We start from the raw sequence: 19,315 nt of genomic DNA on the forward strand, positions 1-19,315 counted from the left end.
TGCAAAAACAAATAACATGGAGGTCCCTACCATTAAGAGGCTTACTGACAGGCTTGAAAATAGGAATTGTCACTATTTTTAAATACCATGCTAGGAACTAGAGAGCGTTTCCTAATGGCTATGGGTGTTTTTAGCGGGGAAGGGTTGACAAAAATATCCTAAAAGTGATCATGATGATGGCTGCACAACTCTCTGAATATACTAAAAACCATTCAACTGTCCAATTTAAATGGGTGAACTATATGATGTATCAATTATATCTCAGTGAAGCCATTTAAAATAAATGTGACATACCAGGGGTCTGCACAAAGCCTTGTGGGGGCACTGAAGACACAATGGTCAGTCCTTTGCAGGGGAGATGTTGGAGAAAGTAGGACAGAAACATCTCAATACAAAGGTCAGACTCAGATATTCAAGTGTAATCCCTCCACATGTGTGTGCAAACACATCTGAAACTCACTATGTCCAAAGCCAAACACCAAATCTCTCCTCCAGACCCACTCCATGTGAAGGTTCCCCATCTCAACACCTGTGATCTCATCATTCCAATTGCTTAGGACAATGTCATTGGAGTCATTCCTGACTTTGATCTTTCTTCCACAGCTCACAGTCATCAAATCCTGGTGACTCTCTCTAGTATAATTCCTAACTCCACTCCCACCTTGCACTTGAATTGCTATGTCCCCTTTCTCACTGGCGTTGCTGGGTTCAACCTTGTCTTCCCTGAAGTCTCTTCTTGATACAGCAACCCAAGTGATACCTTCAAACTGGAAGTCAGATGGTGGTACTCCTCAGAATGCTGAGAAGCTTCCACCTTGTCTAGGCAGAAGTCCTTCTGACCCGGCCCACCACAGGGCTGGTCTCACGTGCATCTCCTGGAAGCCACCCAGCCATGGCGTGTCTGCATTTCCCACCTTCCTTGCACTCCTTTCAGATAGTAATATTTGTGAGTCTGCAATCATATCACTGGTGGGACCTCATTAACTTATGAATTGGACGACTTTGCAAGAAAAAAAAGAAGCTTTTCGAGAGATACCTTACCATTTCTCAAAGAACAGGCTATAAGAAGAGTTTGAGGTGAGCTGAAGCAACCTACATCTGGAAATGAATCACTGCAGCCAGAAGAGGTCAACAGTGACAAACAGAAGCCTGGGAGCTGCCTGCCTGGCCCAAGGTCACAAGCTCATTAGGGCTTGGGTCAAGTGTACTGGGGGGATTGATTATCCTTCTTTGCACTGTACTATTGCTATTTGAGAATATGCAACTTTCTTTTTCTAATCCTGGCAGCAACTTCCTGAGCTGTGTGGTTAGTTAGGGTACAAAGAGAATCAAAACATTATACAGAGAGAATAAACAGATGGGTATGTCCTGTTTATTCTGCCCTACTGCTCATCCTACATGGCTCACGGTTCCCTGAGTGTGCTCTGCTCCCTCCTCTCCTCTCCCTCAGACTTCTGGCCCCCAGTTACCCCTCTCATTGCCACTGTCACTGGCATGTTCACTCTGAGTTCTACATACACATTAAACATAATGTCTGAAGTCTTTGCTAGATATAAAATCAGACATTTTTGGAATCTTCTTATGAGATTATTATTTTCCATGTTATTAATACATCAGTTAATTGGATACCTTATTTGAGAACTTAAACTTGAACAGAGAGTATTTATTGTATGGTTTGTGCTTCCATTTTTTTAGGTGCAGGAATCCAGCTTTCCTTGGTTATCCAAGATATGTGATTGAAGGCTCATGCTGTCCAATCCCTCTCAAAGTGGTAGAGCTGAGTGCTTGTCTGTTTCTTCACATGCAGAGGGTGATCCTGATTTTTGGGAGGAGAATGCGCTAGATCATCATAGATCCATCAAGCTTCAAGGGTAAAGGAAACACCCTCCTGTTAATGCTTACTATGTGGTGTTTCAATCCTCTTTGTATCCAGATTAATCAAGGTTCAGCTCTGGAAGTTTCTGATAACATTAGAATGAGGGAGTTCCACGTTTGCAAAAGTTTTGCAGATGGATCTGGGATATGCTAATGTTCCAGTCCTCACAGGGATGCTTCCTACCTGTGGAAGTGGGCAAGCCTCTGGGACCAGAGCTCTTTTCCTGGCAGATGCTGAGAGGCTGACACTTTGTCTTCTCCTCCTAGGTTTCTGGGACTCCATTCTCCTGTTCGGAGGACAGGACAGTGAGTTTAGACATGATGCAAAACTTCAGAACAATGGCGGCATTCCAGGATCCAGAGAACCTTTCAGAGCCTGGCTAGCTGTAGCATTCTGTACTTTCCTGAGAGTATGCCCTGTTCATCACAATCTGACTTCCGAAAATCTCATCTCCTCCCGACCCATTTGCAGACTGCCTCCCAGGAGTGTCTCTGGGGACAGAAGCACTCATTATTCTGCAATCTTTCTCAATAGTAGAAAGATTCTCAGGACCCTTTTATTCTAAGTAGCATAAATCCCGCTCAAACTGGCTTAAGCAAAATACAAACAAAAGGTACTGCTGCAAGCTCAGGTGTAGACTTCAGGAAGAGCTGCATCCAGGAACTAAACACTACCAAGCGTGTGTGCAGTCTCTGTCTCTCTCCAAACCTTAGTTTTGCCAACTTGCATTTGGGCTTTATTTCAGGCTCCAGTGGGACCTATCTGACAGAAAGAGCAGTCCTCTCCTATGTCTAAGATTGGCTTTAGTGAATGGACTTGGATCCCTATGTCAGAAAGAGCAAGCATGCTGATTGCTGAGACTGGGGAGAGGTAAACTCCCCAACTAAAATAGGGAGGTCTTACAAAATAAGGAAAAATAGACACTCATACCAACTTAATTTTCAGGATGACCCTTCTGGACCGTTCCTATTGTCATCTTGGTGTCTGTACCTCTTAAATCCCTCACTCATGATGGGCTTCATGCCTTTGCTGTGTTGTTATCTATTAGCTGTGAGCTCTGATCTCAACAAGACCTTGGCTACACTCTTCAGGCTTCTCCCAGCCTCCACTTTCAGAGCGTTATGTTGTCCCGGGTTCCTGCCAATCTCACAAGTCTGGTTACTGATGGGTCAGAGTAGCCATGATAACTCCCATTGCAGTGCTCCTCCAAGGATCTCAGCCACCATGAAAGGTCCACGTTCCTGGGGTGTCACCTTTGTTGTCTGGGACACAACCTCATCACTGTCATGTCTTAGATGCATCTGTCACCATCCCCCAACATCTCAAGTGCCCCCAGGCAATGAGTGAAGTCTGGCTCCACCTCTTCGGCAGGTCACCTGCTACTGCCTACTGGATGGAATGTTTTTTTTTTAAATAAACTTTGTATTTCAGAACAGACTTAGATTAAAAAGTCACAAATTTAGTAAATAAAATTTATGAAAACAGTGAAGAGATTTCCCATGTAATCCATACCCAGTTTCCCCTATCATTAATGTCTTACATTCATATGGAACATCTGTGATAATTAATAAACCAATATTGATAAATTACTCAGGTTCCCTTGGTTTTTACCTGATGTCCTTCTCCTGTGCCAGGGTACCACATGACATTTAGTTGTCATATCTCTTGGCTCTCAGTTTTCTGGTTTTTGATGACTTTGACAGTTTTAAGGAGGACTGGTCAAGTACTTTGTAGAATGTCTCCAAAATAGGGTTTGTCTGATGGTTTTTCCATGATTAGACTGCGGTATGGGTTTGGGGAGGAAGTCCACAGCAGTGAAGGGACTGGCATCACCTCAAGGGTGCACATTGTCACTCATCACTATGGGTGCTGGCCTTGACCACCGGGAGGAGGTCCTGTTAGTTTCTCCACCATAGAGGTCCTCTCCCTTCCTATTTTCCATGCTATACTCTGTGGATGGAAGCTGCTCTGTGTGCCCCAGCCTGAGGAGTGGGGAGTTTGCTCCATCTCCTGAGGTGATCATTAACCTCACACACACACGTACACTCGGCCCCCCGGCCCCAGGACTATGGATTCCTCACTTCCCTGCCACTCTGTGAAGTGCAATGACTAATTGTAGAAGGTGTTCAGTAAGCACTTGTGAATGGGACTAACCAGTTGCATCGCCTGGGAAATCTTTGCTCCCTAGGTTGGCTGACACCCAAAGGTTAACGGTGTCTCTGGACATCTTTCAAGGCCCCCATGTCGAAGTTAGCTATGGAACAGCCGGAGAGTGCTCATGAGCATCCTTGGCACCAGAGTGCGCAATGAGACCTCAGAGAATGTGCACTTCCCAGCTAAATTCTGCAGTACATGTTGCTCCCCCTAGCTCAGAAGAAAGTAGGTCCACACTTATAAACTAGGAAGGACTAAAATTGGCTTAACTTTTTCTCTGGGTTTGAACTTGTGTCATGGGTGAGAAGAAACTCAAGTGTCCTATGTACTCTCCAACATCAAAGGTCGACCTCACCTGCTCTCACAGGTGACCCCTGTCGGATGTCTTTGACACGTCATTGGACTGTGTTGGCTGAATGTGGTTTAAAACCTGCACAAGTGTCCCTATTACGGCCCACATAGTATTTAATAGAAATAAAAGTGACTTCATCTTCTGCCAGCCTAGGTTTTCCCTAGACTGGACACAGACCGTGTCCTTGGGGGAGCACCCCTGGCCCAACCACTGGGGCTGCTGGCTCCAGGTTGAGGGGCCGACGTGGAGCCACCAGCAGGGTAAGGAGCCCAGTGACACCAGGAAAACACGCATGCTGCAGGGAGCCAGGACACGGCTGCTTCAGCCTCTGACTTCACTCATTTGACACTGGGAAAGCTGCTTTTGAATGCCTCTGAGGGTCTAAGGTATAAGCACTTATTGATCATGTAAGAGTAAACGTGCCATAAAGCACCCTCCACCCCACAGTCTCTGCACCCCTGTGTCTTCCCCTTTATGTCCCTCTGCAGTGGACAGGAACTCATGGGTCCCATCGGTAGAGGGGACGGGAGGGCAGAGCACATCCAGTCCTGGTGATGTCTGTCCCCACAGGTCCCAGGACCCCGGGCAATTCCAGGAGACTTCCTGAAACTCAGGATCCTCGGGGACCCAGGTAAAAGCAGCCATAGGTGTGAGCCTGTTTGTGAACTGTAGGCCTCACACCTGGGGCTGTCGGCCACAGGGACCTGCCACAGCCTAGTCTCACCTTCTCCAGCCTCCCCTCCTGCCTCAAGGTCATCTCCCCAAGCAGCCTGCCACACTATTCTCTGTCCTGTGGGGCACCCAAATGTTTCGGGCCCCCAGGTCATGTGATCGGAAGCCAGGAGTTCCATCTTTAATAGGTCGTTGCTGTCCAGGCTCCTGCAGGCCCCACTTCCAGTGTTTTTGCCGCATGCCCCAGTTCCCTGCCACCCAGATGCACCATCTCTGAGCTGGCTTCAGGGTCCTGCATGCCCCTCAGCTGAGCACATGGCTCTGTGCTGCTTTTTGGAGCCATGCTTTCTCTCTGTCCATTGCCAGCCCTGTTCAGCCCATCCTGTCAACAATCAGGTCCACTGATGCAGTGAAGGAGCTGGTCCATCTCCTTTGCCTTCTGTACCTCCCCTTCCTGCACTACCGGCACCCCTGGGTTCAGGAGCAGGCTCCCTAGCATGGGCACATCCCACTGCCAATAGTTCTCATTACCTGTTCCAGCCACATTCTCAGTCCACACGGAGCCACTCTCATGGAGGAAGAGGCACTGTCCAGACAGCACCACCGCATCTGGGCTGTACTGGCAGTCCCAACCTGGGTCTCTGTGGTGGCTCCAATAGTCCTCTCCTTCCAACGTTTCCCTAGGCAGCAGGGGCAGGGCAGGGCAGCCAACTTTCCATGGGCTTCTTTCATCCTCTGATGGGTGTTACCAGCTTGTCTACCAACTGGGCAAGGTTAAGATCCAAGGACACAGTATCGGGGGAGAGTCTCCCAGGTTGAGAGAGCTGTGCAGGTACCAGTGGCTATGGCAACATGATTACGATGCGCGTGATCACAGCACAGCAAAGGAATGCAGAGTCTGCAGGACCAGGGTCACTGTCCTGGGCCTGCCTTCTATGGGCTATGCAAGGTAGACATGCACTTTACCCTTCGGGCCTCCATTTCCTCTTCAACGTGGGAACAAGATGCGTCTTTCACAACATGATGGGAAGGAATCGTGGAAACAACACAGAGGATGGTCTTATATGTGTGGCACAAGCAGGTTTGTGCATGTGGCACATGCCTGGCACCGCTGGACACACGCCGGACACACGCCTGGCACGCACAGGACGCATGTTGGACACACGTCTGACACACACCTGACACGCTGGACACATGCAGGACACACGCCTGACACATGCAGGGCACAGGCCTGATGCACACCTGACACACGCAGGACACATGCCTGACACACACAGGACACACGCCTGACACACACAGGACACACGCTGGACGCAGGCCTGACACACACCTGACACACTCCAGACACATGTTCGGCTCACACCAACATTTAGCATTTTGCCATTTTTATTTTCTCCAAAAGCTGCGTTTTTCCAACAAACAAATCTTGAACTCTAAGCTGCTGGGAGCTCTCTTTCTGAGCAAATGTGTGTAGCTGCACCAGGGGACCGGGATGAGAACAGCACAACCCCAGTAAAGGAGCTGGGGGCGGGGGCCAGTCTCAGCCATGCACAGGCAACCCCAATGGCAGAGTCCCAGCCAGGACTTGGCCTCACTAGGGCTTCATCTAGGGCTTTTGTGTTGAGCTCTGGGGACCTCTCCCTGGGCCTCTGGTTCTGCAGAAGCAGCAGCCTGCCCTTCCTGTCGCAACTCTAGTCGTGGTCTCTGAGCTTCAGCCAGGGTCATTTCTGCCCCAGCATGGTCAGGCAGCTGCAGAGCAGACACAGCCCTCGGATGGCTCAGGCAGCAGATCTTTGCAACTCTGGCTAATGAGCTTCCAGGGAAGAAATGTGACTCAGAAGGCCATCAAGCAGCTCCACACTGCCTTCCTCACACAAGGTGGTGGGAGTTTAGGTACTTAGTTCCTGGCTACAGCACATTTCTCTAAACAGTCTTAAGCCAACAGGGTGTGCAAAGCCTACAACTTCAGACATCAATTCAGTTAACATTTATTACTTGCCTCCCATGGCCTGGGAACTTTCATATATTCTCACTGATCTTCACAGAAACCTCACAAGTTAGCTATTAATGCTACATTCATATGGCACATTAGAAAACTAAGGTTTTTTCCCAGCTATTGAGGAAGGGACCTAGAGTGAGACCCAGGATTTTTCTGATCTCATGTCTGTGCTTTTCCCATAGGACATGTGGTAGCAAGCCCTGGAGTGACAGAGTGTCCTCCTAGACACCTTTCTGGGGTCCTCTCAACAGGTGGACAGATAAACATTAGTATTACTATTTTGTGAATGGGGGAATTCAGGAGCAGAGTGGGGTTTTATGTACCATGTACGCAGGTAGCATTTTAATTTGCTTCTTCAATGTTCCAAAAAAAAGGGGGCTCTTTTGGCTACCTGTATCCAACAATCTTGTCGCCTCTTCTAAAGCTTCCAAGGAGACTGGTGCACTTCTGGATGGATACTGAGCTTTCGGAGCTGGAAAGGAACTCAGCCGAGACCCCTAGTGTGCTGTCCCTGCTGGAGCTTGGTGCAGCTGAGGGAGACAGGGCAGCTTCCCCATTTTCACAGGTGACATATTCTACCACTTTCCTCACTTGAAACATTGGAGATTCCAGCCCGTAGCTGGGCAGGGCAGAGCAAAGACACTATGGAGAAGACAGACCACTCCACAGTTTGAAGTTAGGATGGATAAGCAGCATCTCAGAAAGAGGTGCCGCAGAGCAGGTGAGGAGCCCCAAAAGCAGACTTGAATCTCGGGGAGGGGGCCGGAAGCACAGAAGAAAGGAGATATCAAGCACAGGACAAGGCAGAGGCTGACAGGACTGATTCGGCAGGCAGAGAAACAAGGAGCCCTTCTCAGATCGGGAGAGTTTACTGTGCCCATGGACGGCAAAAAGAGGAGGAGCTGCACGTGCCAGCTCCCCAGGTCCTCGTTCAGGACAGCACAGAAACAACAGCAACAGGAATGAGGGATGGGGTGCCCTGCCACCCTGTGGCAAGGCAGCTTTATCACCTGTAGCTGTGCCCAAAGGGAGGCCTCATCAGAAGCCAGGAGGCCATGAGAAACTTTCACCTCAGCCCCCTCAATCCCAGGGAAGCAACTGAGAAATGGCAGCTTTTCATGTTCAATCCCATGGTCTAGGAGGACCACAAGACATTCTGCAAAGACGTGGATTTAGCCACAGTGACAGTCTTGCCACGTGGCCTGGTGGATATATGCAAGGTTTCCAGGGGTCCGTGAAGGAGCCAGTCCCCTCCAGTTGGTTGGGGGTAGTTGTGGGGGCACGGAGTGGAGGCAGGTAGACGGTAGTCAACAGCAAGACTTAAAGGTGAGAAGCCTCAGTCAGAGCCAGAGGACAATGAGAATTAAATCTCTGACCTTAAATCTCTGGGGATTTTAAGCAAAACAACCACCTACTCAAGTTTGTGCTAGGTTGGACTGTTATTTGTCCTGAAAGCAGAAAGCTCTCTAAAGAGAATTAATATTTAAACCATTACTTAAAATGGAGAGCAGTTTTGTGTTGGATAATATTAAATAACAACAAATTTCAAATCTGGCTCTGTCTGAAGTCCTGACTAAATTCCATTGCTCAAGAAGCTAATAAAAATATTTTTAAGATTTTCTTACCAAGCTATGATTTGTCTCAGACTCCCTTGGACTGCCTAAGTTCCTGGTAGTTTCACGCATTTGTCTTTTACAAGTTACCAGCTTTTCAGCAAGTATTCTGAAAAAGAGGGGGCTTCTTGCAGAAGAAAAGTTTCAGAAGCTATTAGCGCAGGTTTTAGAAAAAGAAGCTGGAAATTCTGGCAGGAGAGAGGGGGTCAACTTTGTTCAATATTTATTTAGTATTGCAAAGTCAGTTCGGACTTTGGAAATGAGAGTCCTGGAAAGGACTCTATTCTTAGAGCCTCCCTGGGACTTCTGCCCCCACAGCCAAAAGCTCAGGACGCCCAAGGGCACTAGGAGCCAGGCGTGGTCAGGGGATGGCGGCCAAAGTGCTGTGTCACTCAACCAATCCCATGAGGGCAGCTGTGGGTCAGCCCGGCAGGGGGCTCCCATCCCAAAAGTGAGCTGGCCAGAGCCCCACAGTGAGGGGGGTCAGGTCCGGGTCAGGGTTGCTTCTAACCAAGCTGCCCCAGTGAATGTGGCAGAACACAGGACAAGCACAGCTGAAATTAAGAAGCAAACTCTATCACCAGGACTTTTTTCAGAAACTGAGGCTCAAAGGAGCAAATAGTCCACTTACAGCCCCAAAGGTTGTAGGTGGCCTGGATTTCTCCGGAGGATGTGCCACGCAGTGGTTCCATGAGCGGCTTCCGGGTCCCTGGCCATCTCCCCCAAACATAGCACAGGCTTAGCCTACCCCTCACAGCTGGACTCCCTCCTTACGTGGGACCCCAGGGCCAAGCTAGAAAGCCTTGGATTTGTGGGACAGACGCACGCTCCACAGCCAGTATTTTTGTAAAACAGAAGCAGCCTCAACCCGTTTCTGGCAGATCGTACCTAGACAGCTGGAGTCTTGTGTGGTTTCCTTTGCAGAAATCTACTGATTTCTGATGGTGAACAGCCAAGGAAATCCAAATTCCCATAATTTAGACCCAAGAGCCTGAGGTTTGCAAGCATCAGATAAGACTGAATCTCCGAGTTCCCATTTACCGGTAGAATTAAACTTATCTTTGTTAATCAGCCCAGAACCACTAACACCTGCTACAAAAGCACCTGCAGGGATAAGAGCAGACGCAGGAACAGCAGCCCCTGACCTCGGGGGAGAGGCTGCCGCAGACGGCTCTGGGACAACACCTTCCTCTCAGCTGCCTGACAGGCCCCCGGGCACTGATTATTTTCAATAAAATAAATGTCATAAAATCTTTGAAGTTGTTGGAAAATAGCAAGGAGATAACGGGATTTTTATTTATTTATTTATTTATTTGTAACTGCTAATGACAACATTTCACCCAGCATAGCTTTGTTTTCTTGATATTTCTTCTTAGTTCATGAAATCAAGATGCATAATGTCAGAAAGAAACATTTTAAAGCTGTTAGATGCATAGATTGAGAAGAAACCAAGTCCCTTACACTGTGGATACCTTCCCATTATCTGGATCTTCAATCAAGTGTCTTTCCTCCCTCTCATTCTCTATATCTTTCCCTTCATGGCATTTATCATGACCTAAAACCATCTTGGTTATTCTGGTTTGCCTCCGTTTCATTTCAATATATGTTAACTACTTCAAAACTTAAGTGAAAATATGCATACTTAATAGAAACAGTTTTCTTTGGGGGTGATGAGCATGGTCTGCAGTTAGACAGAGACCATGGCGGCTCAACAGTGTGAATGTAAGTCACTGAATTTTATACCTTAAAATGGTTTAAATGGTGAATTTTATAATTTTCCTCAATTTTAAAAAATACTCCATTACTCCTACACAAGTATATTTCAAGTTTCTTTTTTTAATTGGCACGTAAAAGTCATACCTATGTATGGGCTACAGAGTGAAGCTTCCATACATATAATGTACAGTGGTCAGATTTGGGTAATTAGCATATCCATCATCTCAGATATTTCAAGTTTAAGTCAAATTCCTTCGGGCATGTCTTTGATTAGGAGGTTCTTTTATGTCCTGAAATTTAGAACTGGACATATCCATTCAAGAAAATTATAAAAATTATTATATTGCTACTTATCTTTATGAATTGGAATTTTTTGGAACCACATGAGGAAATTCAAGATGGGAAAACATTGAAATAACTGCAAGTATCCAGTTTGATCAAAAGATCCTTGACATTTTTGTTGACTGGTTTAATTCCAAATAAGTAAGCATCATCAATTGGAAATTATGAAGGCATTTACAAAATGCTGTCTTTAATATAGGAATTTTATAAATTCAGGCTCCGTATAAGATTTTGTTTGAAAAAGAGTATTTTTGCTGCTAAGGAAGTTTGAATATTCTTTAGCTAAATTTTGCTAAACCAACGTGAGGGCCCTCACATCCGGCAAGCCAGCCTGACGCAGGTTACTGGACCACATGCAGCTCATCCCCCAACGGGGGCTCCTGGCACTCCTGGGGGTGGCTTCGGGGTTGCCAGGCACCACCTTCCACACAGCGGCGTATGTGTTCTTCACACCTGAGGAGTGGTTCTCCTTAATTCACTGAGTCAGAGTTCATAGACTTCTCTTGGGAGGGGTAAGACCCACCCCACCCCACCCTATCTGGCAAGAATCCTTTTGTATTTACAACACAGCAGGAATGTAGACATGGAGGCGGCCTCTGAGCCGACTTCAAGCAAAGTCCCAGGGAGATGATGTGGGCTGGCAAGGGAGGAAGAGGCATGAGGAAGCCATCAGCTCAGGAAGGAGCAGCCACTGTGTCCCTTCAAAGAAAACTCCCAGCATGGGTCCTGGAAGGGGCTTTAGCGGCATCTCACCCATGGCTGCCCTACTCCAGACAAAATGAAAAAAAATGAGATTCGGGGGAGAGAAGGGTTTGCCCAGAGCCCCACGCTCTCTTCAGTACAGGATTGCCCTAGTGGATAAAAAAAATGCAGAATCCCTCTCCTGAGTTGTTCACAAAATGTTCTTGCCTTTTGCTAGTGCTTTGTCTTCTAGAACTTTCCAGATGGCACCCTACCCTTTCCTTCAGAAGCAAGGTTCCACGTTGTCTCAGTTGAGCATATTTCCTTTTCCAGAATTTCATTACAATTTCTCCCATTCTGTAACGTTTGCTCAGACTCTGTGTTGCTTAGTCAGTTGTTATGACTCTCTTGGACTTCTGTTGTCAGTGAGGAACCAAGCGGACACTTGTAGACAAAACACGCAGAGCAGACCCAAGTTTCTGCCACTAGGGCTGGACCACACAGGCACCTTCCCCTCCAGGCTGCAGGGTCTCCCATAGGCAATGGCCTCGTCTGCAGGACTTTCCTACTCTAAGACTCAAGGAAGCAGCTGCCGCACCAGTGCTAGCATGTGACAAATAGCGGCAGACAAGCTGAGCAAATAAACAGACCCCAAATGCTTGTCAGAGGGGCTGGGTCTCATCGAGGACCAGGTAGACTATCCCAAGTATGGCCTGGCTGGCCGATCAACTGACAGCTGCGGCTGAAGCCACGTGGAGGATGTCTGCCCTATGTGGCTGAGGGAGGATCTGAGGGTCCCCTCTCCTGCCAGGATACAGACATCCAGGAGCACATGTAAACAGCCACTAGACCACTGCAGTCAGGGGGTCTTAGGGGTGTTCCCAAGCTGAGCACCTGAGTCAACTGCGTTAGCCCACTGCCAGGTGTTGGCTATGTAAGCTGGGTAACCTGGCTTAGTTATATTACCTGAGTTAACTCGATATGTTACCTGTATTAGCCCCCGACTCTGTCACCTGTGTTGCCTGCATTAACTCACGGCCCTGTTACCTGAGTTACCTGCGTTAGCTCAGTGTCCTTGATGGTGCCTCTCAAAGCACCTGTGGTAAAGGGATCCAGGTGTGTGTTTTAATATCCGTTTCATTGAAAACTCTTCCTCTCATAAAATACATAAGGTCCTAGAAAAATAGAATGAAGACAAAACACAAATCTCAATTTTTGTTAGATTCAACAGATATGAAATTACTCTGCCTAACTGCTATAAAAGTTCACGTTGATTTACTCTCAATTCCTGTTCTTCCCTGTTGCCAATGAGTGATACCCAGCCTTGGTCAGCCGGCCATATCCAGGAGCCTGATGTGGACCCTCAACCAGTCCTCACCACAAACCTAGGATGCTGGCCCTGCTCCTGTCCTACAGATGGGAATGCTCAAGCCCAAGGTTGTAGAGTGGCAGCCCAGGCATTTGCCCTACCAAACACCTGGGCACATCTGTGAGCTTGGCTCCCTCCTGACCACCAGCATGGTCAGGCACAGCAGACACAAAGAGCACAGACAAAGATGACCCAACATGTGTCCTCCCTTGAGGAGGACCACAGATGCCAGAGATCAATGGGTGGACAACCCATGACTGCATCACCGTGTGACAGAGAAAGGGTTGGCGGGTCACGTGCAACCAGAGCAGGAAAGAAAAGAATCCTCCCTGCCAGGACAGGGAGAGCCCCTTTTAGCCCCTGGGTCATGCCCCAACCTGGAGACTCAGTTTCACCTGCTCAGCCCTCTCCACACCTGACCTTGACTTCCACAAACAGAGATGATGGTTTATGTATTTCCATGTCCATCCCCCTTCCCACTTAGCAAGGCATCTGCTCATAAGCAATATCCAGGAGAAGTTATTTAAAGGAAATAATCAGCAGAAAAGAATGTTGGGATGCAGTGGTCTCTTCAAGTCCCCTGCCCAGCTGCACCCACACATCCTGTCATAACAACTACAGTGTGTGAATTCCCATTACTCCCTTTACAGAGGAAACAGTAAGATTCTCTTGCCCAATATATTCTGGGGCCTCTGGGTCATCCAGGGCCACAGCCATAGTCCAGGGGTTGAGTTTTGTCTGTTCTGCCTCGCGTACTTCCCATGACCTCCTCACGGGGAGGAACCTGCTCATCCCTGTCCCATAACTCCAGGCACCGACCCACAGGGAGGCCAAGTGCAAGACACCTGCTCTGATATCGTTCGTTCCAGAAACACTAGCACCTTCTGGGGCTCCATTCCTGATGCCAAGACTTAAGTAGTCACAAAAATGCAGTGTCCCCTATCCTGCGGTTGAAAGAAAGCATTGAGGGCAACTCAGAGACACCAAGGAAGGAAATGCTTTTCAAACTTTGCAGACGGTAACATGCAAAGGGTTTGAATGTCTCCTACTGAAACTTTTGTGTTAAGCGACCTGAATATGAAATTAGGAACAAGCTGGAATGCTGCCTCAGACTCCTCAGAGCCTAGAATTTCTCCGACCTTCCCCATAATTGGAGCTGTCCTGTGAGTCTGAACACGCACCCCATGTGGACATGAGTGAGTTCACTCAGCGAAAAGCTCCCGCCTGCTCAACTCTCACAGCTCACCTTTAAGTGTCTGCGTGGGTGACCTCTTCCGTTGCCCGGACAACCGCACTGTCACTGGCCATTTAGCTGTTGACACGTTAGGCATATTCCACTGCAGGGTGAATCAGCATTCTCTGTCTCTGGAATGAAACAAGGAAATTAAACATTAGAAACTGCTAAAGTGGCAGGAGGGCTGAAATAAGAAATGCACAAGAGGTGATTCATCTACTTTGATTCCATGCCTTGGCCAGATACACAAGTTAACCCTGTAATGCCCACTTGGGACCAGTTGCTCCTGCTGCCCCCGGCTGCAGCAGGCTCTGAGGAGGCTCTGGTCAGGGATGGCAAACACAGTTCCTTTGGGACCAGCAGACAGCATCCCTGCATGGAGAGGCGAAAACTGAAAAATGCCAGCTCACCCTGAATGCACTCAAATTCCTGTCTTTTCCTCAATACAGGTCAAAACAATAATCCGGATTCAGCCAAACTGTGATCCCTGAGATATTCTTTCATGAAGTACTTCTTGTTACAAATCGACCAACACCCTATTGGGATAACCCTTGCCAATTTTGAAAGGTTTTCTATGTTCCTTATTTACTTCCAGCTTCGTAATGATATAGAGATTCTAAGGTGGAGATTCCCATTCATCCCTTTACAAGGGAAGAAAGGAGACGCTCTTGCCCAAGATCTTTAGACAAACAGCAGAACCCTAACTGTAATTGACTCTGAGATTAAAAACCTAGTGCTCTTTACCCAATAAAATGCCGCTTCTCAAGTGAAACAAGTTAATGTGCCTCTATAAATCACCTTATTTTGTGGTTGCTCCTTATTTTGAGCCTTATTTTTAATGGATTCTCTGGCTGCTCTACCATAATTGAACTCTGTACCTCTAACGGCCACATCTATCATTTCAAATGATATGTAAATGAGATCATTTCAAATCCTGGAGTCACAGACCATGAAGAACCTCGGAGGTAAAAGGAGCAGAGTAAATGTCACCATCACTGCTGCCCAGCCCCATCCACAGCACCTGCCGCCCACTACACTGCACCAAGTCCGAGGGCAGCAAAGAGGCCAAGTTCTCCACTCCAAGGGTGTCCTGTGTCTTTCTGGGCACCAGGTAGTGGGGCTTGTGATAATCCCTGGAATGCTGAAAAGGTAGGGTTGTATGAAGATAAAGAAATAACATGTGTCTAGCATTATGTAAACTGCAAAAGCATCAAGGAGGGCGTGACCCCATGAGAAATCAACAGACTTGATACAGCCCACATACAGTACCTGAGGGTGGTTTTGCTGGGGGGCTGGGGTCCAGGGGAGCGGTTCCAACACCCAAAAATTACCCTCCACTTTGAGCTTTATCTTGCTATGTTCCCATAGCATTATAAAGAGAATCCAAAGATGATACCAGCCTTGCTGGGTGCACCTGGTAATGTTTGCTTCAAGGCCATGGCGTGGTGGAGGGTGGAGCTGAGAGAACAGCGTCCCCATCTTGCAGAAGCCCCACACAATGGCAGCTGCAGACATGGAAAGAGAAAGTTGTGGGGAAAACAAAGTAAGTTCTACAAGAAAGCTCAGAGCTCCTTGCCAGTTAATCAGGCTGGCCGAGCTGATCCCAACAGGCTAAAGAAAGGGGAGCCTTACCTACTAAGGAGACTCTGGACACTAAGACCACAACAATATTTGAGAATCATCCCTGGGATGCACACAGGGACATGGGTTGCACCTGGAGCAGACATCAGGATTCTGCAGTCCCTGGCAGTGTGGGGGAGATGGATGGAGCCCTCCCAAGGTTGGCAGAGGAGGGACTCACACCAAATCCCTTTTCCAGGTGGCTGGAGGAGCCCTTACCACCTCCATGTGCCTGTAGCATGAAGCTCTTTACTTCCCCACCCAGGATCTTTGATTTCCATCTGGTTAACGAGGTTGAATTAGCTGGTTCTCTAAGGGAACTCCTGAAATCCCATCCTGCTTGGAAATCCAGATGTGGAACCCAGGGCACTGCATGGGCAGCACTGTGCCCATCTTCACCTCCCAGGCCCAATAAGGATGGCAGGGGAGGGGTTGGAGCATCCTCCTGGGGCCATCAAGCCTGTCGTGCTGAGGCTGGGTACTGTCCTGCTGAGCATTCCCAGTGCCCTCAGTGCTGAGTTATCGGGGGCCCTGGTGGATGCTCCACTGCACACTGATGGGCCTCGAGGAGAGGGAGGCATCCGAAGAAAGGGCACATGGGGTCTCCAGGAGCTGCCATGAGACCAACCTCAAGACCCAGCCTATGGGCTGACCCAGCTGAGTGTCCAGTCTCACTTCACATGGTCTTAAAACCACAAGCCCCTGCCATCTCCCTCACCTGCCCAAAGAGGCGTCAGCTTCCTTTCATCCAAACCCTCCCTCTGGGCATCATCCTCAGAGTCTCAGTGCCTCTGTGCCTTGAAGGGAAGTGGAAATGTCATTGGCAGCCCCCAGTCCTCTCGGGAGCCTATGATGCTGCCCATGTAGCTCGCTGGCCCTGGAGGCTAAGTGCTTGGAGCTGCTGTGTGGACCCTCCTGTGGGAAGAGGTGCCCCATCCATCTGGGACCAGTCTTCACACCAATTTTGTTGTGCCCAGCCTTCACCCCCACCTGAGGGGTGCCTGAGAACAAGGGCACTGCTCACATTTTGAGTGTGTCCCCCAAAAGTTAATGTGTTAGGAGGTGAAGCCTAGAGGGAGGTGTTTGGGTCGAGAATTCACCCACACACATGGGCTAATGCCATTCTCACAGACTGGGTTAGTTCTCACGGGAATGGACTCACCCTCACAAGAGCAGGTTGCGGCAGGCTGAGACGGCCTCTCGTGGCTGGCCTCTTGCACATGCCTGCTTCCCCTGCTGCTTCTCGGCCATGTGAGGGTGTAGCACGAGGCCCTCACGAGAAGCCAGCACCATGCTTCCCAGACTTCCCAGCCTCCAGAACCATGAGCCAAATCAACCTCTTTTCATAAGTGTTACAGCTCTTTTAGAATTTGTCTAGCAGGCTTTTCAGGTTTTGTCAGAAAACCCTCTTTTCTTTATAAATCATGCCATCTTGGGCATTCTGTTATAGCAACACCAAACTGACTGAGACAGACACCCTCTAGCAGAGATAGGAGCTCCTGCCATCCACTAGCTCTAGCATGTCTGCAAAAACATTACTGAATCTCCGCATCTTTAAAAAGTAGATCCAACCCCTTTGGAATGAGAATCAGGATGTGTGATGCTGATGCTGGGTGAGCATTCAGTCTGTGGTGCTGCCTCACCTGCCCCTGGAGGGATCAATACCACACATCTGTTTTGGCTGTGGACTAGCTCGGGCACCTGCCTTGGGGCACACTTTAGAAGCTGTCAGTGTATCACACACACCCTTGTTTCTCCGTTAGTGTCTTTGAGCACCAAGCTCTATGTGTCTCATGCGTCCCCAAGGGCCCAGCCATATCCTTCCCTGTCAGCCTCCCACGGCCCGTGTGTACCCACAGATCATGCTGTTCTCTTACCCATGCACTCAATATCACTTGGCTCTTTAGGGACAGCTTGTCACTCCCTCTTCACCCCTGCTGTTGTCCCCAGGACCAGGCCCCATTGGGCACAGAGGAGGTGCTGGAAGCCCATGGAAACCTGCCATTACATTCAAGGTGAGAGCACGGTCAACTCAGGCAACAGGACTCTGCATTCAAACCTAGGGAGCAGAGCACCGAGGGCATGGGCTGGGCTCAATCCCCAGGCAGGGGGCTATGTGGCTGGGACGTGGGGGTATAGGATATTTCTGTTCTGGGACCTTCTCCATGACTCCCTATGAACCAGCCAGTTCTCTCCTCCCAGAGGCAAGAGTTCATAGATTCCCTGTGAACCCTTGCCTCTGGGAGGAGAGAACTTTCCCAGTCCTTCCTTGGGTGCTGCCCCCACAGACACACGGAGCATCACTGATCATCACAGAGGCGACACTGACATTGACCAGAGGGTTTAGTGTGAGTAGCCTGGAGGCAGGAAAAGGCTGAAAACCATGTGTCAGGACATGGGCTGTTAAGGAAACCCCTGGAGAGGGAGAGCACATTGATTCCAGTAACTAGGGAGCATTTGGAGATGTTGCATATTGAGCAGACACCCCCGTCCTGGGAGGCTGAGCCACCTCCTCATGATCATCTCTGTGCTTTACACAACAGGCCAATTGTGTGGGGGTTTCCATTTCCTGCCTGGGATGGGCAGCGGGCAGCTAAGCAAGGGCTGCCAACTCTCTGAAGCTCTATCTAAACAAATAAATAGGCTCTGCAGAATGAAAGGGGCTTTGTGCATTGTTCTGTTGACTTTGGGAAAGGAAAGCACAATTAACAAATGACCACAGAGGGGACACAGCGGGCAAAGGATTGAGCTGGTTCTCCATGGCCAGGCCCATGCCCAGGAGACAGTGGTGGATGCTAGAGAAGCAGCTGGAGGTGGCGGCTGTATCTCATCTGTCTCTCAGGCGGGCCTCCCTGGAGGATCCCTTCACCATTTCAGGTGAAGGCAAAGGGCAAGGTAGGGAGTTAGCCCCTCTCCAAAGAAAAAAAGAAATAGGCTTCTCAACCCTCCACCAGGAATAGGACTCAGCCATGTCAAGTCTGATACCAAAAAAAAAATGAGATTTGCCAAACCCAGAGGAGAAAAGACACAGACGAGGAGCAAATTTCCTTTCCAAAAATTATTCAAAGCTTTAGTTCCTTCCCTCCACTCGCTAAACTGGCATCAAGACTTGAACCTTAGGATCCACAATGGTAATCAGAAAGAATGATGGGGGGCCAGGCGCGGTGGCTCACGCCTGTAATCTCAGCTCTTTGAGAGGCTGAGGCGGGTGGATCACGAGGTCAAGAGATCGAGACCATCCTGGTTAACATGGTGAAACCCCGTCTCTACTAAAAATACAAAAAAATTAGCTGGGCATGGTGGTGCGTGCCTGTAATCCCAGCTACTCAGGAGGCTGAGGCAGGAGAATTGCCTGAACCCAGGAGGCGGAGGTTGCGGTGAGCCGAGATCGTACCATTGCACTCCAGCCTGGGTAACAAGAGCCAAATTCTGTCTCAAAAAAAAAAGGAATGATGAGGAAGCCTACAAAGCCATTATTCACTGTTCATATAAACACACACACACGCGCACACACACACACACACACACACACACACCCCTAACTAGAAGTCTACACATTTAAGAGCAAGCAAACAGCAAAATACATTGTTAATGAAAACAGTTTTCAGCATATAAATGATGGAGAATGAATAAATGTTGAAAATGACTTGGTACAGAAAACATAAAGGAATCATGAAATTAACTTTG

General features: G+C 48.6%; 1 non-coding gene across 1 annotated transcript; it reads left to right on the forward strand.

The window, feature by feature from the left end:
- The first annotated feature begins 16,975 nt into the window (after positions 1-16,975).
- On the forward strand, positions 16,976-17,037 carry LOC116527490. Its single transcript, XR_004258571.1, has one exon. It is a non-coding gene; the product is annotated as a U7 small nuclear RNA (small nuclear RNA).
- The last annotated feature ends 2,278 nt before the right edge of the window (positions 17,038-19,315 follow it).

This window comes from Sapajus apella, unplaced genomic scaffold, assembly GCF_009761245.1.
Source record: "Sapajus apella isolate SASKATOON/1434 unplaced genomic scaffold, GSC_monkey_1.0 scaffold54, whole genome shotgun sequence".
NCBI classification, from domain to species: domain Eukaryota; kingdom Metazoa; phylum Chordata; class Mammalia; order Primates; family Cebidae; genus Sapajus; species Sapajus apella.